Consider the following 20152-nt stretch of genomic DNA (forward strand, 5'->3'; position numbering starts at 1 on the left):
AAATAACACTGTGTATTTGAATATTATTTTGTGGATTCAAAGCAGTTCCACATGGCATTAACCATTGGTCGTTAGTCTATAAGATTCTTTACTTCTGTGTTTATTTACCCTCAGACTACTATAATATTTTTAGTCCTCATCTCTTCTTTTTATAGTTTTTATTTTTCTTCTTTAGCTATCAAGTTACTTCTTGTTGTGCAAGCCTCTAAGATCTTCATTCCCTCTCGAATGCACTACTTGTAATCCGGTTTGGACCAGGGAAACAACCAACCAACCTTGTTTAGGTTGTTTAGGGCATCTAAAGCCCTTCCATTCACTCCTTCACTGGACAAATATTTGTGAGCAGTGTACTGTGTTTTCAGCAATGGAAAAGATACACAGATAAACAAGACACCGATCCTGCCCTCAGCAAGCTTTAATGTAGCGGCAGAGCCAAGACATGGGCCTACTTTGCTAGCATCCATAGTAGAAAGGGCCAGTCTCTATGAAAGTAGTACAGATAAAGCGTTCCTGGAATTCAGAGAAGGGCTACCTGGGGGATTTACCAGAAGAGCTGATACTGGATTTGGGTCTCGAAAGGCAAGGAGGACTTGAGCACACAAAGATGGGGAAAAAAGAACATTTCTGCAACCATGAGCAATGCCTGGAAGAATCAGTGGGGAAAGATTCTGCAGAGAAGTAGTTGAGTTTAACTAGACCATGTCGTGTGTAGAGGCGAGTAGTGGGAAATAAAGTGATGAAAGCAGATCGAGACCAGTAAGTGAGAGGGCTTGATTAGCAGGCCAAGGAATTTGGACTTTATTCAGTAGACAATGGGGAGCTATTGAAAGTTTTTAGCAGGAGAGTAACATAATCAGAGCTGTGCCTCAGAAAGATTAATCTGGCAAGAGTGAATAAAGTAGATCTGAATGGGGAGTGACCAAAGGACACAGGTCAGGTAGGAGACAATCAGCAGTCCAGGAAAACCCAGTGAGGGCCCTAACTAGGGCAGAAGCAGAGGGAGCAAACAGAGCTGGTGAGCTGATTTATGAGACATGGCAGAAAGAGGATTAATCCATCATGTTTGGGGGGCCAGAGGGAGGAAAGTACTGAAGACATGGCTATGATTTGGAGCCAGCGTGGGACCATAAACAGAAGCAGAGGGCTGTGGAGCAGGAGCAGGAGCAGGTATGGGAGAGGAAGATGCGAGTTTAATTTTGAACACACTGAGTGAAGATACTGACTGGGGATCCATGAGAGGTCCTCTGGGCTTTTGGAGACACGAGACTACAGGGCAGCAGAACGTCAGGCTTGGAGATGGAGATGTTCAGCCACCTCTGTCTCAAAGACAGGGAGGACGAAGAGGCAAGAGGCAGAGCCCATCAGAGAAACTTGAGGGATTTCTGTGTGATTTCCCTTATGCCACTTTGGCTGTTTTCGGGTCTTTTCACATCCTTCCTCTTCTTAACCAGATTTGGAAAGCCACATAAGTGGCTTACAGATGAAGGAATTATTGCATTATACAGCCAGATATACAAAACATATTCTAAAGTAATGAAGTAATTTGCAGTATGGCAAGGGGTCAATTTCACATTAGCCAGAGTCTTTTATCTTCATTCATAATATACTCCTGTGTGACCTTAGAGAAGTTACTGTTCCTCTCTGGGTCTCAGATCCCCCGTCAGTTAAATGAAGATCCTCAGTCCCCATAACTGGCACTCGACCACCAAAACTGATATTATATCAGAATCATTTGGAGAAGAGAGGGGAGGGAGCCAAGGCTCCGGATCTTATTTTTTAAACCTTCCTCAATGATGCTAATATGCAGCCTGGGTTGGTAACCACTGGGCTCGGCTTCTCAGCTCTTATATTCTCAAGTATTCTCAATATTTAGACCGAATGCGCTTCTTTAGCCACAACTCACAAATAATCCCAAAATAACAAATTTACTGTCAAATTCAGTTCCTCTATAATAAAATGCTCCCCCTCTCCCCTTCAGTTAGGAGTAAAATATAAAGTGTATTTGAAAAGCACTCTATTCAGAAGCCTCCTATGGCGTCTTGAAATGTGAAAACTGCATGTACGGGGAAGACGGAAGGGGAAGAAAACAGAGGAGGATCCGGCGACGCGCAGGCGCAGCGTGCTCTTCCGGGTCGCATCCGGGGATCACCCACGTACCCAGAATTCCAGGCTGCCGGTGCTCCAGAGCTGGTGTTAAGGCTCCGGCTCGGCTGGTTGAAGCGCGTGGTCCTTGTGCCGCCTTGTATTGTACCTGTCAGATTGTACAGAGAAGCATTTCTGCGGTACCCGTGCAGACGGTCTTAGCCGTCCAGGCTGCTATACCAAACCACCACACACTGGGTGGCTTATGAAAAAAAAAAAAAAAAAAAAAAAAAAAAAACAAATTCATCTCCCACAAGTCGTGGAGGGTGCAGGTCTGAGATCAGAGTGGCACAAGGCCCGGTGATGGTCCTCTTCCGGGTGGAAGACTAATGTTTGTATCCTCGTGTGGCAGAAGGGGCTGTGTGGCCTCTTGGATAAGAACACGAATCCCATTGAGGAGAGCTCTGCCTTTATGAGCCCCCGCCAGAGGCCTCACTTCCTAACACCGTCACACTGGGGATCAGGATTCCATCCTGTGACTCTAGGGGGGCTCAACCAGTCACACCACAGCACCGGCCCAGCACAGGTCTGAAAGAGGATAGAGGAACTTAATGAGGTTCTAGTGGGGGCCGATGAGCTGTCTCATTAATGAGCGTGTCCTTAACGTATCCCTTTGTTTGGTTTTCATCACACACCTCACGAGGTAATTTTTCGTAGCCCCGTTATTACAGCATTGCCTCAGCATTCACAGGAGTTCCATTCTGGAGTCCTCACAAAATCTAGAGCACGCTGTACTAGGCCATGGAGGCAGGACGAAGGAGAGCACTGAGGTATCAATTCTTTCTCCACTTTATATGTTCTTTCTCCCTGCCTCCCATGGAGCAAACAGTTGGCTGCCCCTGACAGGTTGGACTGGATTAAGCTAGACTGGAGAAACAGGTTGGAATTTGGGAATCTGAGAGTTTCCAGCTTCCAAACTAAGTGTGATAATCCCATTTGCTCAACAATTATTTATTAAGGAACAGCTACAAGTAGGGCATTCTGCTCAGTATTTACATCAGAATTCAACAACCAGTTGTGATTTGGATTTCGCCCGGGCTGCTACCAAAATTCTAAACATAAGTACAGAGTAGAAGTAATGATAATGACAGTGACATAGATCTTAACAGTATTTGTGCAGAATTATATTTGGTGCCCTCCCACTCCCCTCGGGAAATCCTTCTCATTTGTATCACTGTCCAGACCCTTCTTCCATGCTTCAGCTCTGGTTATCCTTATCCGTTTCCTTGCCCCAAACTGTGGCTTTGCCACTTTAATTATACTCAAGGGGTCTAGTAACCTCATTAAAGTAGTTTACTCCAAGGTGTGAATGACGTTTGACCCTCTTGGAGAAATCTGTATTTTAAAAAAGAAGCTCGTTAGACAGCCGGGTTTCTTCCCCCCTCCAGTTAGTGACATGTGAAAAGAGATGTTTCTGACTCTGTCTCTCAGATACATCCTCTTTGCCTTCTGTCCCCCAACACACAAAGCTCTACTTACATTTGTAAAAGAGAACAACATAGGCAGTCAGCCAAGCATCCCAATTTGTCTTATCTACCACCCCCCACCTAGTCTCTCTATATTCTCTCTCTCCTCTGCATGTTGCTGTACTTTTAATGTCACGTGAGACCCCACCCCCCAACCCCGTATCTGCCCTCATGACCTGCCCTACATCAGAAGCCTGCAGACCTCCACCATGCTGGACTCCTCGCCTTCGTTCCTACTCTGTCCCCACTCTGATTTCTGAGTCGTTCTCCATCTCCTATTTATAATCTCATAACTGTTCTTTAAATTTACCTTTTTAGGTCTTGTTCTCCTGCTCTGGGAGATAGTTTAGTAAAATGAGTGAAGCTTAAACACTGGAGACAGATGCTCCTCACCAGGCACATGAATATAAGCAAGTTAATTATCATTTCTAAGCCTCTGTTTTCTCATACATGAAATGGGAGTATTGTGAAGATTAGATGTGATACATAGAATCAGCAGCATTTTGTTATGTGTCCAGTTCATGTGGTTACTACTATTAAGATGATTTACCATCTCTGCTCCCCTCAACAATTTTGATTTGGATTCCCTCTACTGGTTCTACCTTGGAAGATCCAGTTCTTCAGTATTCTGTACTGGTCAGAACAAGCTGCCTGGCACTTTTTGGCTTTACATACAAAGTAGATGATGAGAGACCTTATTTTCTGTACATAGACAGGGCCTAATTTTATAAATATAAGCATACTTGTGAATATAATAAAAGCAATATTTGAAACTAGGTCTGTCCAGGAAATCACAGACTTACAGCTTCTGTATCTTTTCTTAGACTATGAATTTTATACTCTGGATGGAGATGAATTTCAGAATCACAAGGTAGTGCTAAACATAATTAAGACTGTGACCTCCCTGATAGTGCTTTGTATCAAGAAAGCAAGGTCGATTACACAAGGAAAGACATCTACATTTCAGGGAGACATTTTTCTTCCCCCAAAAAAGAAATCAGAGGCTCTGAAGTCAGATCTGGGGTTGCCTCCAAACTCCATCATTAAGTGGTGGACAAAATAGATTCCCAACACCTTATCATTAATCTGTTACTGATAAAGAAACTGAGGCTCTGATAAATCAAATAATTTGGCCAAGATTAATATATCCATGTTGCAGACATATTATGAAGATTAGAAATTATGTATAAAATCTTGGCATGTTGTTTGGTCTAAATAAATACATTTCCTGGAAATCTAGAGCCAGGTTCCTCTTCAAGATGAGAAGGGACTGAAATTATGCCCACGTTCCTTATAACCAGGCTCTATATTTTAAAAAGAAACAAAAATTTAACTTATTAGTGTTTAACAATGGAAATAAACATTTCCACATTTACATTATTAATCTCAATTTGTCCAATAAATATATTCAGATAGGTTGAATATAAAGTACTTTGCAACATTGACTTCTAAAAAGAAAGTCTTCAAAGGATTCCTGATATACTTTAAAAGTACAGAAGTATCTTTTGTGTATAAGGGAAACATAGGGTGATCTGAGACTGTGTCATTAAAAAGCCATAAAAAATAGTCACTTAACATTTTATGGAGAAATATGGAGGCACTTCTCACAAAGAAGAAAGTGTATTTCAATATATTTAATGCCTAATTTCCAACTAGAAATATTACTCTTATCTAAATAAATCTTGAACATTTTAGATAAGCTGAGAAATTGTATGCTGAGTGGTTTTTGTTTCTTATTTCTAATGAATCAGTAATTTTGACTCGCATTCTATATGCCTCTTTAATTTATGGTGAATAAAGTCAAACTGATTTTTCAAAAATTAATACACAATCTCAAGTCACAGAGTTTCCAAATTATGATATTTCCAATGGCAAATGAATAACATGCTGTCCGTGCAGTTAGTGAGTTGAGGCAATTTGAACATCATGATAAAAGTGGGAGGGGGGATTACAGGCAGTGTTATAATTAAAGGTCTGTTGATTCTTCAGTTTAAATGCCATTGTTGAAAGATTTTTCACTCAGATGTCAAAGTCTGTGGCCAGCCAAAACTTGGCATGCTAGAACTCAGCCCAGGGAAACATTGTGTTCTACAGATTTAAAAACCAAAATCTGTTAAGAACAGAAATGTTGGGCTTGGGCTGATTTCTCATGAATCAGAACCAGAGCATAGCCAAATACCACCTCCTCTTTACGAAAGGAAGTAGTGCAGGTGGATGTTAATGGGAAATGTTTGTTCAGATGGAAAATGAAGGGAAATTAGCATTAGATGTCATAATACAGAGCACTGGGTTAAAGTTTTGTGTAATTAAAGCATGTTTCCTTGAGAAGTTTGAAATATTTTAGAAGCTTCTAGTTAATGGGAAGGAATATTTACCCTTCTTCCAAGATTTGTGTATTGAGGTTCAGTTTCTCCACATCGCATTCCTTATTACTGGAAAAACTTGAAGCAAAACTTTATCTGCTTGGGACGCCTGGGTGGCTCAGTTGGTTAAGCAGCTGCCTTCGGCTCAGGTCATGATCCCGGCGTCCTGGGATCGGGTCCCACATCGGGCTCCTTGCTCCGCAGGGAGCCTGCTTCTCCCTCTGACTCTGCCTTCCACTCTGTCTGCCTGTGCTCGCTCTCGCTTGCTCTCTCTCTGACAAATAAATAAAATCTTTAAAAAAAAAAAAAAAACAAAACTTTATCTGCTTAATTCCCTATATACTCCCTATATAGAAAGGTTTTCCAAACACCATGTTTCCCTTTCTTTAATTTGAAGGTTATAAACCAGTGGCCAGTGAGCTACGTCTAGCTTGCCCCATAGACTGGGGGTCAGGCTTGGGAGGGGAACCAAGTATCTTAAAATAATTTGAGGGTTTGAGCCAAACTTTTTAAAGATTAATAGATCTTACAAAAAAAATCAAGCTTTTTTCAACTTCTCCTAATAATTTGGAGATCTGACAATATTAGATCTGCATTCTTACATAACACCAGTATCTGGACCCAGGCAGGGGCTGCTCCCTGTGGACAAGCCATGGCCTTTCCAGTTTGACAAAGTTCCTATCACCCGTATTTTATGCCAGACTCACTTCATCGTTTACTCTATCACCCTGGCTCCTGGAAGCATTTGGTTTTTCTTTCTTCACTTATGGCAGATGTATTAAGCAAGTTCCTTGCTTTCTTTGCCTGTTGTATTAAGATTTAAATCTTCCAAAAATTTCTTCCCTATAAATAATAGCATTGCAAATGCTATGCACAATGGTAATCAACAAAACATTGAAAGTGATAAAAATTGGAATGTAACCAAATTTCTAAAATTAAGGAATATATGTTAAATATATGTTGATGTATTTGTAGGAAGGAATACTACACAGGACTTAAAAATATATGTCTTAAAAGAATACAGGTTACAAAACAATGTATACAGCAAGATTCCTGTTTTGTAGGAAAAAATTCCTACAAAATTCCTATAAAAGATTCCTATGTTTTAGGAAAAAGTTTAAAGCAAGGTAGTATTAGAAAACTATATTTATAAGCAAAATATAAGCAGATAAGCTAATAAATAAGTCCCAGGGGTAGCTTTCATAGATTACTCTCCCCAAGGTTCTCATGAATCAGAACCAGAGCCTTATTCCATTTTGACCAAACAGTTGGAACATTATATGGAGTTATTTTCAATTTTCTTTGTAAAGCTGGGTTTTGTTGTTTTTGTTTGTTTGTTTGTTTGTTTGTTTGCCTTTATACATTAGGGGATACAATCAAGAATAAGATTTCCATAGTTGTTTTAAATACTTGAAAAATATTCCTGCTTGGAATGCCTCGGTGGCTCAGTCAGTTAAGCATCTGCTTTGGCTCAGGTCTTGATCCCAGGGCCCTGGATCAAGGCCCACAGATCGAGTTCCACATCTGGCTCTTTGCTCAGAGTGGAGCCTGCTTCCCTCTCTGTCCCTTCTTGCATTCGTACCCATGCGTGCACTCTCTCTCTCTCTGACAAATAAATAAATAAAATCTTTAAAAAAAAGAAAAGAAAAATATTCCTGCTTGACCACTATACTAGACTTAATCATCATGGGAAAGCGAGAGAACCAATTCCTGTGTTGGCCTGCAGTGGCTTTGTTTTTCTATAGCACCTTTTGCTAATACCAAAAGTTATTCAAAAATTTTAAAAAGCATCTTGGATCAGAAAAGTACCATAAATATGCACTTAATGACATGAACATAAAAACTCTTAGTGGGCTGGAACTGAAACTGATCATCACAAAGGCATCAATTTTGTCCCATTTGATCACCCATAGGAAGCAAAGCTCACAGGTAAAAGCCATCTATGCATTTATGGAAATTCTTCTGATGCCAGCACTTAGTACAATGCCTGGCAAACAAAACAGGCTCCAAAAGTATTTGTTGAATAAAATATGAATAAATTTGCACTCCCACCAAGGAACAATTTACCCACACATCAAAAACTCAGTCACCTTTTAAACAAAACTTGAGCAAAAAAATTCGGACTTCACCCATAAAACTTCCAGATATAGTTTGAGTTAATAACACCATAACTTTTTTTCCAGAAAAGGGAAATGTTTGTTTACATGTGTGGTTGAGTACAGGTATGAGTTTGGGGAAAAAGTATAAAGGAATAAGAGGTGGCCCTTTCAAGGATGGGTACAGTGATAAAGACTCCAGCTCTTAAATATACCTCTTTCTCAGCAATGCTAGCTTTACCGTTTCCGATTTGGATGTTTTGTCCATCTGTCTCCACGTCTCTAGAACATTCTTCACCTTTGGGATCCACTGACTCTGTTTTCAAAATTCTCCTGTTCACATGAATGATCCTTCTTGCTCCTTTATCCATTCTTCCTTCATGTACCCACAAAATGTAAGTTTGCCCTTCTTTCTTGAAGTCTGTAGGCAGTTTCATGGGGCCCATACAGTTAAACTAGACATTCATATCACCTCCCGGAAGATTTGAATACGTAGTTCTAATCTGTCGATTCTAGCACCATGAAGATGGGTTTCCAGCTGCCACTGGATATTTCCACTGGATGTGCCACCCACCAAGATCTCAAACTTCTGCTGCTATCCTTTGAGTATTCTAGAAGTAATCAAATCAACCCCAAATACACCTTGTGCTTTCCTATCCTCATGCTTTTATTCTGTGTCCCTTGGCCTAAAACCTCTCTCTCCAAATTCTAACTGTTGGAATTTTCCCCATATTCCAAAGTCCATCTCAAACACTGCCTTCTTCATGTAACTTTCTTCAGTGTCCATCATCTAATGATATTCCTCAAGCCACTAAACCTACAGATTTCTGTTGGCAACCTTTTATGGTATTTGCCTTATTTTGTTTTGTATTTTAGTTATGTGGGTTTATTTTCTTCCATATTCTAAATACTAGGTTTATGGCTTCTTATTTATCTTTGTAGCTATTTTCTAGAGCTTAGATCCTAGCAGAGTCCTTTGCTCATAGCAGGTTCTCATTAAATATTAAATCGGTTGTATGTAATAAATTAAATTGTATTTATGTGTTAATGGCTGTACATGTGTTATAATTTGAAAGACCCAGAAAGTCCTCCCACCCAATGTCTCCCCTACTTTCTGGGCCATAATGTCTGGCTTTAGGGACTTTCTCTTCTACAAATGGGGATTTTCCACTAAGTTGTGTCTTTTTTTTTCCCCTAACAATTAACTATTGACTAGGTAATATTTGAATTCTCCTGCCTTCTAATATTCACTTATTATCACTAAGAAAAAATAAAGTCTTAAAAGAATAGACCAAAGGTCAGGTATGTTCTCAAGGAGGTAACAAATAAGTAAAGCTCCATTGTGGGGGAAGGGGCGGGTAATGAAAGGTACCCTGGGCTATGCCGCTTACTAGTTGTATGCCTTTGTTTTTTCATCTATAAAACTGGGTGATAATAATGATTTCTACCTTATAGAAATGTTCCAAGAGCTAATAGAACTAAATACTAAATAACAAAGTGCCTAGAATAATATCTGGCACACTATAAGTGCTAATAAGTGTACATAGCATATATGATCATATGTATAATAAGTGTATATACATTATGTATACATTAAGTATATATACTTAATAGATAATACATACATATACATATGTATTTAACAAAATATTATAATTGTTTCAATTGTTATTTCACTCCATGTACCCGATGGCAGATGCCAAAGAAACTCTTGAATAGCAAGAGACCTTACGCATCCAGGAGTGGAACATTTAAAAGAAAAGAGAACAGGGACGCCTGGGGAACTCAGTTGGTTAAGCGTGTGCCTTAGGCTCAGGTCATGATCCCAGAGTCCTGGGATGGAGCCCCGAATGGAGGTCCTTGCTCAGCAGGGAGCCTGTTTCTCCCTGTGCCCGCTGCTCCCCTGCTTGTGCGCTTGCTCTCTCTCTCTCTCTCTCTCTCTGACAAATAAATAAAATCTTTTTAAAAAGAGAGAGAAAAGAGAACAGGCTTTGTCAGACAGATGAGAGTATGACACACAATTCTGCCACCTCTAAACTGTGCACATTGAGGATGTTACTTAACCTCTCTGAGCCTTAGATTTTTCATCTACAAAATCTGACGTCTATCTTTTAAATTTACTTTAAGGACTAAGCAAGCTTTTGTTCTCCCTAATCATTTTGAAATTGAATCTCATTCTTTTGGTGATTTCTATCCTTTTGCTGAACTCCACATTTGTTTTCTTGACAAATCAGATTCTAGACTTTGTGCTTTGGACCAGGCTTAGAAGAAACAGTAGCACTGCTTTGGGAAAACAGTGGCAGTACCAGCTAATAATTTCAAATTATTAATGATTTAATGCAATAGTAAAATGTTAAAAAATGTAGCAGTTAATATGCCAACCTAATAGAGAACAAATACTTACCAAATTGTGGCTAAATCCTTAACCTAAAACAAACTTAGCAGTCCAACCAGGTTTTTTTCTTTTTTAAATGAAATATATTCTACCTATGGAAATAATTAATGTACTAATCCACAGGTTTTACCTTGGTCATTTTTCAAAAGTACAAGAATTTATATTTTCACTGAAAAACAAAAAGTCCCTTCTACGCAATCCTGCTTGAAAGGAGTATGTGGGTCTGGAGGGGAGGTAGGGAGAAGGAAAAACAAAGAAGGAAAAAGCAGTCATGAAAGTACCTCTAAACTCCTGAATATTTGGATCTGAAAGAAAAAAAACCTTGTCATGTACCTTCTCACATTTAGTCCTGTTCTTGTAGTGCTGTGATATGGCACTTAATGCTCTAGGGGACCTAGAGCAAGTGTTACAAATGCAACCAAAAGTCTCATGAAAATGAGCCTCTTAACAGTGTGTGAGCTGGTCTGCAATGGCCTCAGGAAATCCCCCCAGCTATTCACATCCTTTTTATCCACTACATTCTCTGACTCAAAGGGAAACCTCACTTCACCTCCTTGACCGGAATTGAGCAGACATTGATTTGGTTACCTAGCGCTTTATTTATTCCTTTATTAGTCTTCATCATTTGTATTCCACTAGAACAAAAGAATATATCTTTTATTTGCATTAGTTTAAGTTTAAAGATGTGCAAGTGTGTGTTTGTGGCAGAGTGCCTATTTATGTTTGTGTAAGTTTATGAGTAGCTTGCTTTAATTTAAAATATCTTCCATCGAAGCTGTGGTACCTAGAGCCTCACCATCACCATCATTGTCCTAAATGGCTCTCCTTGACATTCCTAAAACCGTGGCATGGAAAGGGAGCTCTTTAAAAGAGAATCATGTTTTTCTATTCGCTTACATAATTAGTCAGGTCAAGTGTCACAGGGGAAAAAGAAGTGGCCCGATGCATAATTAAAAAAAAAAAAAGAATCACAACTTTACTTTAGTGATAATGATGCATTTATCTATGGGCATTTTATGTGTCTTAATTGCCCCCAGGAAAAGCCAATAAAAAGTGAACCCAATTAAACAGCAGATATGTTGGAAGCAAGTGCTCTGTTTAAACCACTGGTAGTGGAGGCAATGGGAAATTCAGAAAAGTAGAAGTCAGGGTTTATCCTCAGGTAGCCTATCGTCCAGTTAAGGATACATGACAGAAAAAGTGGAATTGCGCACAACAACTGAAGATTTAAATAACAGTGAAGGGTATTCACATGTGTTTTTTGCACAATTATATTAATAATTTATATTAAAATATACCACACAGTTGATTTCTGTTCCATTGGGAAGACTCACTGATTGAGTAACATCTATCCATATAGCCACCAAAATGGCAACAGTCCATGAGATCTTCATCCAAACGTGAATCACAGATTCGTTTAAACAAAGTTTGGACAATTTGGAAATTCACATTTGCATTGTGACAAAACACATGTCCCTGTAGCTGGTAGCTTTATTACAAATTTTCCTTCAGGAATGCTCATTGAACTACAAGCTATTTCTAAGTAGACATTTGGTGTTAAAGTAACCAAGGAATCACCTTTGAAGAGATACCAGCTTTGGATGAAATGCTTTCTTCAGTTTTATAATACTGAATTTGTTCTTACTCAGGGAATATGTTCAAAGAAGAGTTGGCCAGGACACAACCATAATAAATTCTGCAGCAGTTTCTATTTAATGTATAAGTGATCATAATCAACCCAGAGATCATACAAGGGCTTAAAGGAAATAACGTCATTAGTTACCACTTTACTCATAACTGACAAAAAGATTCATGTAAGTTCTGGGGTAAAACCATGGAGATATGCGTGACTTACATGTCTAAAAGTATGCAAACGACCATGCGAACATTTCTGTACCTACCTTTATTCTTCTGCTGAAGTGTAAATAATAATAACATCAGTGATGCCAAGCAAACGGAATCCTTAGTTTACAAAGCATTCTAGATACATCATCCTGTGATCCTCAGTGTGTGATCTCAACAACTTGTGAGATTGGCAAGGCACATATTATCCACATTTTACAAATGGAAAATCTGTGAAGTTTAAAAGGACAGGTGACTTCCTTAGGACACAGAGCTCTTAAAAGGTGCAGCTGGTTCTGATGCTCACATTGTGACTGGCTCAGAGGAAAGAGCAATCCAGACAAGGAGTCTTTGCCCACCACAACTATCCTGCAAGGTACGCAGAATAGCCAGTGCCACCTGTTGACTTAAATCTTCAGAGAATGGAAGAGCCTTCAGGACAAAAAGCATACTTGCTATGATTTCATGTGAGAGGGAAAAAGCATGGTTAGCTGTCTTTTAAAAAGTGCTTTTCCCTCCACTCATACAGAGTCCTTGGTAAATTCTGAGAATTTTCATACTTATTGATTGGATAAAATCCTGATGATTTTCCATGAAAATCATGGTTTTGTCTGATCTAGTTGTGTCAGAGTTTTTTTCCAACCCCCTAAGAGCTTAGGACTTGATATCTTTAAAAGTTTTCTTTTTTAAAAGATTTTCTTTTTATTTATTAGAGAGAGACAGAAAAGAGCACACGCAGGGGGAATAGCAGAGGGCGAGGGAGAAGTGGGCTCTCTGCTCAGCAGGGAGTCTGACCCGGAGCTTGATCCCGGAACCCCAGGATCATGACCTGAGCCGAAGGGAGACACTTAACTGACTGAGCCACCCAGTCATCCCTGAAAAAAGTTTTAATCCTAATCTAGATATTCCTCCCACCTGTCAAAATTTATGTCTTTTCTATTGAAAACTTTGTGAATAAAATCAGTTGTCTTTGAACTGGCTTCCTGGAGCGTCTTACTTATTTAAAAATATGGTATGGAAATGATGGAGATCTGGGGCCACTTTACTACAACTGGATGTCACTGGGAATTGATAAAGAAGTGTGGCTCTGAATCCCAGAAGCCACAGCCTTCATTGGCAATATAGAATTCAGAGCTGTCACTAAATTTTGCTACCTGATGAATAGAAAGGTGGAGTTTCAAGTCAAGAAATTCAGTACTTAGTTCCAGAGACTAATAACATCAGTGGCTCCTCCGTTCAGTGCTGCATGGACAGGGGGACCTAGCAGTAGTAGTAGTAGTAGTAGTAGTAGTAGTAGTAGTAGTAGTATCAACATTATCATTCCCATTTTATAGATGAGGAGATAAACAGACTGAGAACATGATCTGTGGGCACATCGCTGGTGACAGAGCCACAGTTATATCCAGGTGAGCAGGTGACCTCATTCATAGCCCATGTTTTTCACCAGGCTTGCCAAGGCTCATTGATTTGCCTTATGACAGGGGTTCTCAGCCAGGCTTTAAAATTACCTAGAGGGATTTTAAAACATGGGCTCTGACATATCCACCTCTGAATGTGTGATTCACTAGTTCTGCAGTAGAACCCAAGAATTTATTTCTCCAACAATTTTCTGGGCAGTGCTGATGTTGCCAAGGAGCACTGTTTTAGGAGCACTGCTCTACAGATTATATGCAGTGACTGAATGGCAATGATACATTAAGGCAACTTAGTCTCATAAGGAGAAAGTCTATTTTGTGTGATGCTGCCTCATGCCTCATTCTTTTCTCTATTTCTGACTTCCACTGGGAAAGAACAGGATAAATGCGGGAAGAGGAGCTGGCAAAAGGGCACCTCACTGTATAGAATACTGAGGAATTGGACAGCAAAACCCTTCAGTTTGCTTCTAACTAGTAGAACCTACTGTCGTTGGTTAACTTGAAGGTATGATTGCCAACCCAGCAATGAAGAGCTGCTAAAAGACTAGACATGTGGAAATGTGATTAGATGGATCTGTAGACAACTGATCCATTAATCAACAATCTTTAGAGGGATTTCTCCATGTCAGCCTAGAAGGATGTTCTTAATGGCAAGAGAGAGAGAACCATTCTTGACCTATCCTAGTCAATATTTTTCTGGAGACTGTTGAGAAGTCCCTATATCACCGGCTCATTTTGAGTCAACAAGGTAATACATCTGCTAAATATATAAAGAAAAATATCTATATATCTTTATCATCTGCTAAATATATGTATTAAAATATAAAAAAGAAGTAGCTTGCCTTTTCTAGCTTCTGGAAGCCATCTGTACTCCTTGCCTTAAGACCCCTTTCACAAATAACTCCAGCCTCTTGTCTCCATAATCATATCTCCTACAACTAGCTCTCATCCTCCTGCCCCTCACTTATATGAGCCCCTGTGATTACGTTTAGAGCCTACCTAGATAATACAGGATAATCTCCCCATCTAAGTACCCTTAGTTTAACCACATCCCTTTGCCATACAAGGTAACATTCATAGTTTCTGGGGGTCAGGACATGGATATTTTTTTGTGGGGTCATTATTCAGGCTACCGTTGTCCCTTTATGATGTGTTTCTCGTGCTACGTTAAGAATCTGGTACTTCTTTCTCGGCATGAGTATTTAAGAGGTTCTTTAACAAAGAAGAGGGCATGATACCAGGAAACAGAAGAACCCTGTTCCCATACTGGCTTTGCTTCCACCAAGTTGTGTGACCTTAAGCTCCTCTGACAAAATGTTCGGGGGGGTGGGTGGTGTTTCAGCTCTTCTCTGTAAACTGACAGAACCAGAGAATCTCCTGAATGCTTCCCATGTCTAAGATTCTGTGCTTCCTTAAGCCTAGCCACGTGTTTCTAGATGATATTTCAATGTAAAGGCAAGAGCTTGCTTACCATCTCTAATATTCAGAATAAACCTTGTTCACTTTTCTTTTGAATTCAAAATTCACTTAAATTTTGGATTTAGAATGTGCTGTCTGAGGACTTCAAGCTATAAAAATCATGGCAAAGCTAGAAGAATCACCAATACAAGTGATTTTGCTAGTTAATTCTTAAATATCCTATCCAGTAGTATTACTTTAGTCTAAGCATCAAATCACCAGTCTTGTACATATTGGACACGTGAAGCACCGAAGGAATACACTAGAATTTCACATGAGGAACTAAGGACAGTCGTTGCTGCTAGCTCCTTTGAGATACCGTCTACCACCATGGGCAGGTACGATCCTGAGCGATACATTAAATAAGCCAAACGGAGGGTAAAGACCTTGTCCCAGAGATCTCAGTCTCAGGGCATGAATGACTGTTGGGAGCCATGAGGCGTGGTCGAGGGCACTGCCCCACTAGGTTAAGGTTTAAACTGATGCAGGCCTAATCCTGCCGAGGGCTGGACAGCCCCGCAGATAAGCATGGTTTGATAGTCTCTTGCATTTTCCTCTGATCACTGTATCTCTCTCAAACAAAGAGCCCCTTGCTAATTTGCCGCAAACATCTCTCAGGCTCAAGAGCCAGAGCAACTCCAAGGAGGTAAATTATTCTGTGCCTACGACAATGGAGAACTTTAGATGTGTACCACAACAGATGGTTTTCTCCCTAGGTTGATGTTTTCCAAGGCTTTCACAGACAAGCCAGTGATATACACCCTGCCTCCTGAAAAGGTAACGCCTTCTTGTTCCTACATCTCTCCTATATACTTAGTTTCTCCAGATAGCTTCTCGTCTTCCATTAACCTATATCTTGTTTTCCTACGGTTCTTTACTATCTAGTTCATCCCTATAGCTTCTTGTTTTCCATTAACCTATATTCTGTTTTCCTGAAGACCCCAGAATAAGTTACCAAAAAACACATATTTGTGCTACCTCCCATGGCTTTCTGAGGGACATGATTACTCAAGAAGCAAGACCCTGTCCCCCATCCCTGGCGCCAGTCTGTACCCATTATAGTTTAGCTAGAATAACATGTGCTGAACAAAGAGAAGTTATCTGATGAGCGCTTGAGGCCTTTGATGTCCTTGCACAAATGTAACCCCCTACCCCAAGTAAATTGCCTATATAAGAAGCTCTAAAATCAGAATAAAGATGGAGATGTCTGACTGCTGACCAGAACTCGCTCTGTGGCTCTCATTCCTCTTGCCGACACCACCCCTCCTTTGGGGACACCTGGACCTGCCGAAGCTGGACCCCGGCAAATGACACACTAAAGGATAGTCACTGAGCGCTGTCATCATTGCAGGGGTCAAAGAGGTGGCAAAGGGCTAAGATTTTATTCTTTTTATTTTTTTTTTTTAATTTTTCTTCTCAGATAGGGGCATGGAACACGACCAGTGATTCTCTAAAGAAAATAGGGCTAGTTTGGTACAAATCTCTCTACTGCATTAGTCATCCCACAAACACCCATTTTCAATGATGATTTACCGAGGGCCACAAAGAATAATTTGGAGGAAGTTTATAGGAAGGAAAGCTTTGAGAGTTGAACCAGAAAAGGTGCTTGAAAGTAAATCAAATAATGGCATACATTGAGTTATAGCATTTATTATTATGTGCAGAGTATGCATGGAATTTTGAACTAAAAGCTGAAGAAGCAAAGGTTCTAGAAACTCATGCATAGTAAATAAATTAACCCTTTATTCTCTTACTTTCCATGCTCCCTATATTTTGTGACTTGTTCATACACATGTACACTGAGAAGGACTAATAAGCCATGCTCTACCCTGGTACATTCAACTATTTGTGTACATGATTCAAATACATGCCTGCAGATTTTCTTCGGTCTCCTGCGGACACAGTCAGTGTTTCAAAGACCAAGAGTTCTTTGGGGAAGAAAAGAAGGGTTGTGTGTGTTTATGACTGTCAAAGTTTCCTAAGCTTATTAAGTTGGGGTCCTTTGTCCTTTCCTTCTATAATTTGAAGATTATTCTAGTAATATGTTTGGCGAAAAAAAAACCTGCCAAATAAGTCAGGGTCTGATAACTGTATTAATGACTACTCTAAAACCCCTGAGTTCAGTATACTATACCATTCAGAACCTAGTGTTACTTTCTACTTTAAAAGATCAGTTTTCCTTGTTGTTGTGTTTTTTTTTTAATGCTAGAAATGATATGGTATAAGGAAGTCGGCTTATCGTGAGCAGGTCATCAGCTCTTGAAATATCTGCCCTTGAGAAAAAAAAAAATATATGATTGGAATCCTGTCACCAAGGAAATGGTTTAAAAATCTGTTTATTTCAAATATTAGCTTCAACTAGTTATCTTTATTTTGCAGTGACTTCAATTCTTTTGCCCATTCACCTATTTATTACGTGGCCTCTATACAGTAATCACTTAGAAAAAAGAATACCCTATATTACTATGCAAACCTTAAATATAACTATATGTTTTTGTGTGTTCCCATGCTTTTTTAAAGAGCACATTTGTGACAGGAAATGAAGAATGGCATAGTCGGGGAAAAATTAAAGAGACACGATGTAATTATCCGAACTGGAATTAAGCCAATTAATAACCCGTGTGCTAACACTACCCTCAAAGTGCTGAAAATGCCGTCAGATATTTAAATGTCCTGGGTGGCCAAAGGCAGTCATCTTCACCTCATCCATTTTCAACACCACACAGGGATATGCCTCACCCTGGCTTCAGAGGATGGCTTGCCACTTGAAGCGGGCTGCCGAATAGATACAGGTACAGATTGTATAATCTGAGCACAAGACTCTCTCCAGTGATTGTGCACAGATTTCCACTTAGTTTTTAATGAAATCAAAACGCTGGTGTTGTATGCACTTGCTCATTTATTCAACACATCGTTACTGGATGAGCCTACTGTGTGCCCACCCAGCGTTGTGGCTAAAGATACAGGCTTCAGAGTCAGATTGCCTGATTTCCTCCCCAGCTCCACACCTACTAGCAGCGAGCTCTTGAGCATGTGACCTAACCCGTCTATTCCTCAGTTTCCTTTTCTATGAAATGAGGCTTTGTAGTGCCTAAATCTTAGGGTCACCGTGACACGAAAGTAGGACAGAAATGTAAAGTACTTAGCAGAGTGCTTAGCACAAATCAAGTACTCGGTAATATGTTGGTTATTATTATGAGCTGGGAAATAGACCGACGTCTGGGTAGAAAGAGATCAAACAGTCCTCAGATGATCTTTGAAGTCTGAATTCTAGAACTTTGGGATGCTAAACTTGATAATCTCTACTGCCAACCCTTTCTCATCGAAATCTGTATATTAGATCCTTGCTTTGCTTGAATATTTCTGTCCTGAACCTACAACGCACTCAGCACACCCGCAGTGTGTAGTTTTCTTTATTTACACCCTCATTTTATGCCTGCCTCCATAGTAATTACCATGTAATACCAGCTATGGACTTTATATATGTTAGCTCATGTCATGCTCAAAAAACCCTTATGGATTAATAGTATCACCTTTTACAGATAGGGAAACTGAGGTTCTGAGAGTGGCCATGACTTCTGCAGTGTTGTAAAGGTCTGTTTCACTCCAAAGCTCATTCCCTTTTTCACCTGGTGCACCCAGCATGAATTTACTGAGCACTTCCCTGCTCTGCTCTGGGCTCTTGCCTATCGTGTGCTTTGAGGAGTGCAGGAGGACCCACCAATGTGAAAACCAAGAGTCCCTCCTCCCCCTAAACTGACTGACTGTGGGCTCTGTGTTTTAGACAGGTCACAGCAGCCATTGTTAAAGCAGTTGATGTGCAAATTAGCTAAATGACTCTGGCTAAGGCTTCTCTCAGTTTACTTGCCCTCCAGTGGACTCCCAGGTGCCTGACATTTCTTTCCGTTTCCTTCTTCCACCCTAAGTAGCAACAGAAGTATGACTGAGAGAGAGTGTTCGCTTTTATATACACCACGATTCTTGTTTCAGGACAAGAGACTTAATCTGTGCAGGAACATCTGACGGCTCTGCTATCTTCATGAGCACCTCTTTCGCCCCTTTAAAACAAAAAAGTACCTTTCATTATCTGTTGTCAGCAGGGAGATCCTTACTGAATATGATCATACGTGTCCCCCTCAAAAAAAGATACCATCAAGTATGTGGGCAGATAATACAGTTTCCCCAAATTTCCTATTTTAGAAGCTCATTTCAGTTGAGATATCTAGGAAAAGTTGCCCACAGCTAATCTTCCAGGTAGCAAATCTCATCAGTGATTTAGAAGGGCATTGTAGGTTGAAAGCCTCAATCTTTCACCCACAGTGTACCTATATTTTAAAAAATGAGTTGTGGGAAAGAATGACATCTTCCTACATGGTGATACACAGCAAATGAGAATCGCAGACTCTGGGAGAGGTCTTTGTAGACGGACCCAGTGACCTTCTTGAGCTTGGAATGTGGCAAGACCACCTGGCTCTATGTTGCTGAGACAGGGGCTTCTACAATGCTGTATTTTTCTGCCTTGCTCTGAGCCTGAATTAAAACTTAGATCCCTATCTCTAGAAAATATTTCCACGTAGCTGTTTAGACATTTTAAAAACTGTAGACTTGTGCACTCACTACAGAATGGAGGAATCCTGTTATTCTGGAGACAAGGGTGACATCCATTCCTGTTGGGTCAGGGTCTGTGAAGGAAGCTGGGGCTTAGCTGGGATGACAGAAAGAGCACCAGCCTGGTGGGCCGCTGGGGCCCTGGGTTCCAGGGTCGACCTTGCTACTGCCTTTGAGATTGATTAGCCTGAGACTCTGGGCCTCAGTTTCCTCGTCTGCTAAATAAGGGCGTTGGGGAGATTGATCTCTGTGGCTGTTTCCGGCTCTGGTATTCTCTGGGTCTGCGAAGCGCCTTCGGTGTCTGCCACAGTCTGCCTTACCAGCTCTGTTTGTCACAAAGATTAATCCATTTTAACTGTACCTTCGA

General features: G+C 40.2%; 1 protein-coding gene across 21 annotated transcripts in view; it reads left to right on the forward strand.

Moving 5' to 3' along the window:
* ZBTB20 (zinc finger and BTB domain containing 20) overlaps nucleotides 1–20152 on the forward strand; it is a 785951-nt gene that overhangs the window by 643068 nt on the left and 122731 nt on the right. The gene's annotated exons all lie outside the window — the stretch shown is intronic.

This window comes from Mustela erminea, chromosome 1 (assembly GCF_009829155.1).
Source record: "Mustela erminea isolate mMusErm1 chromosome 1, mMusErm1.Pri, whole genome shotgun sequence".
Lineage (NCBI taxonomy): Eukaryota > Metazoa > Chordata > Mammalia > Carnivora > Mustelidae > Mustela > Mustela erminea.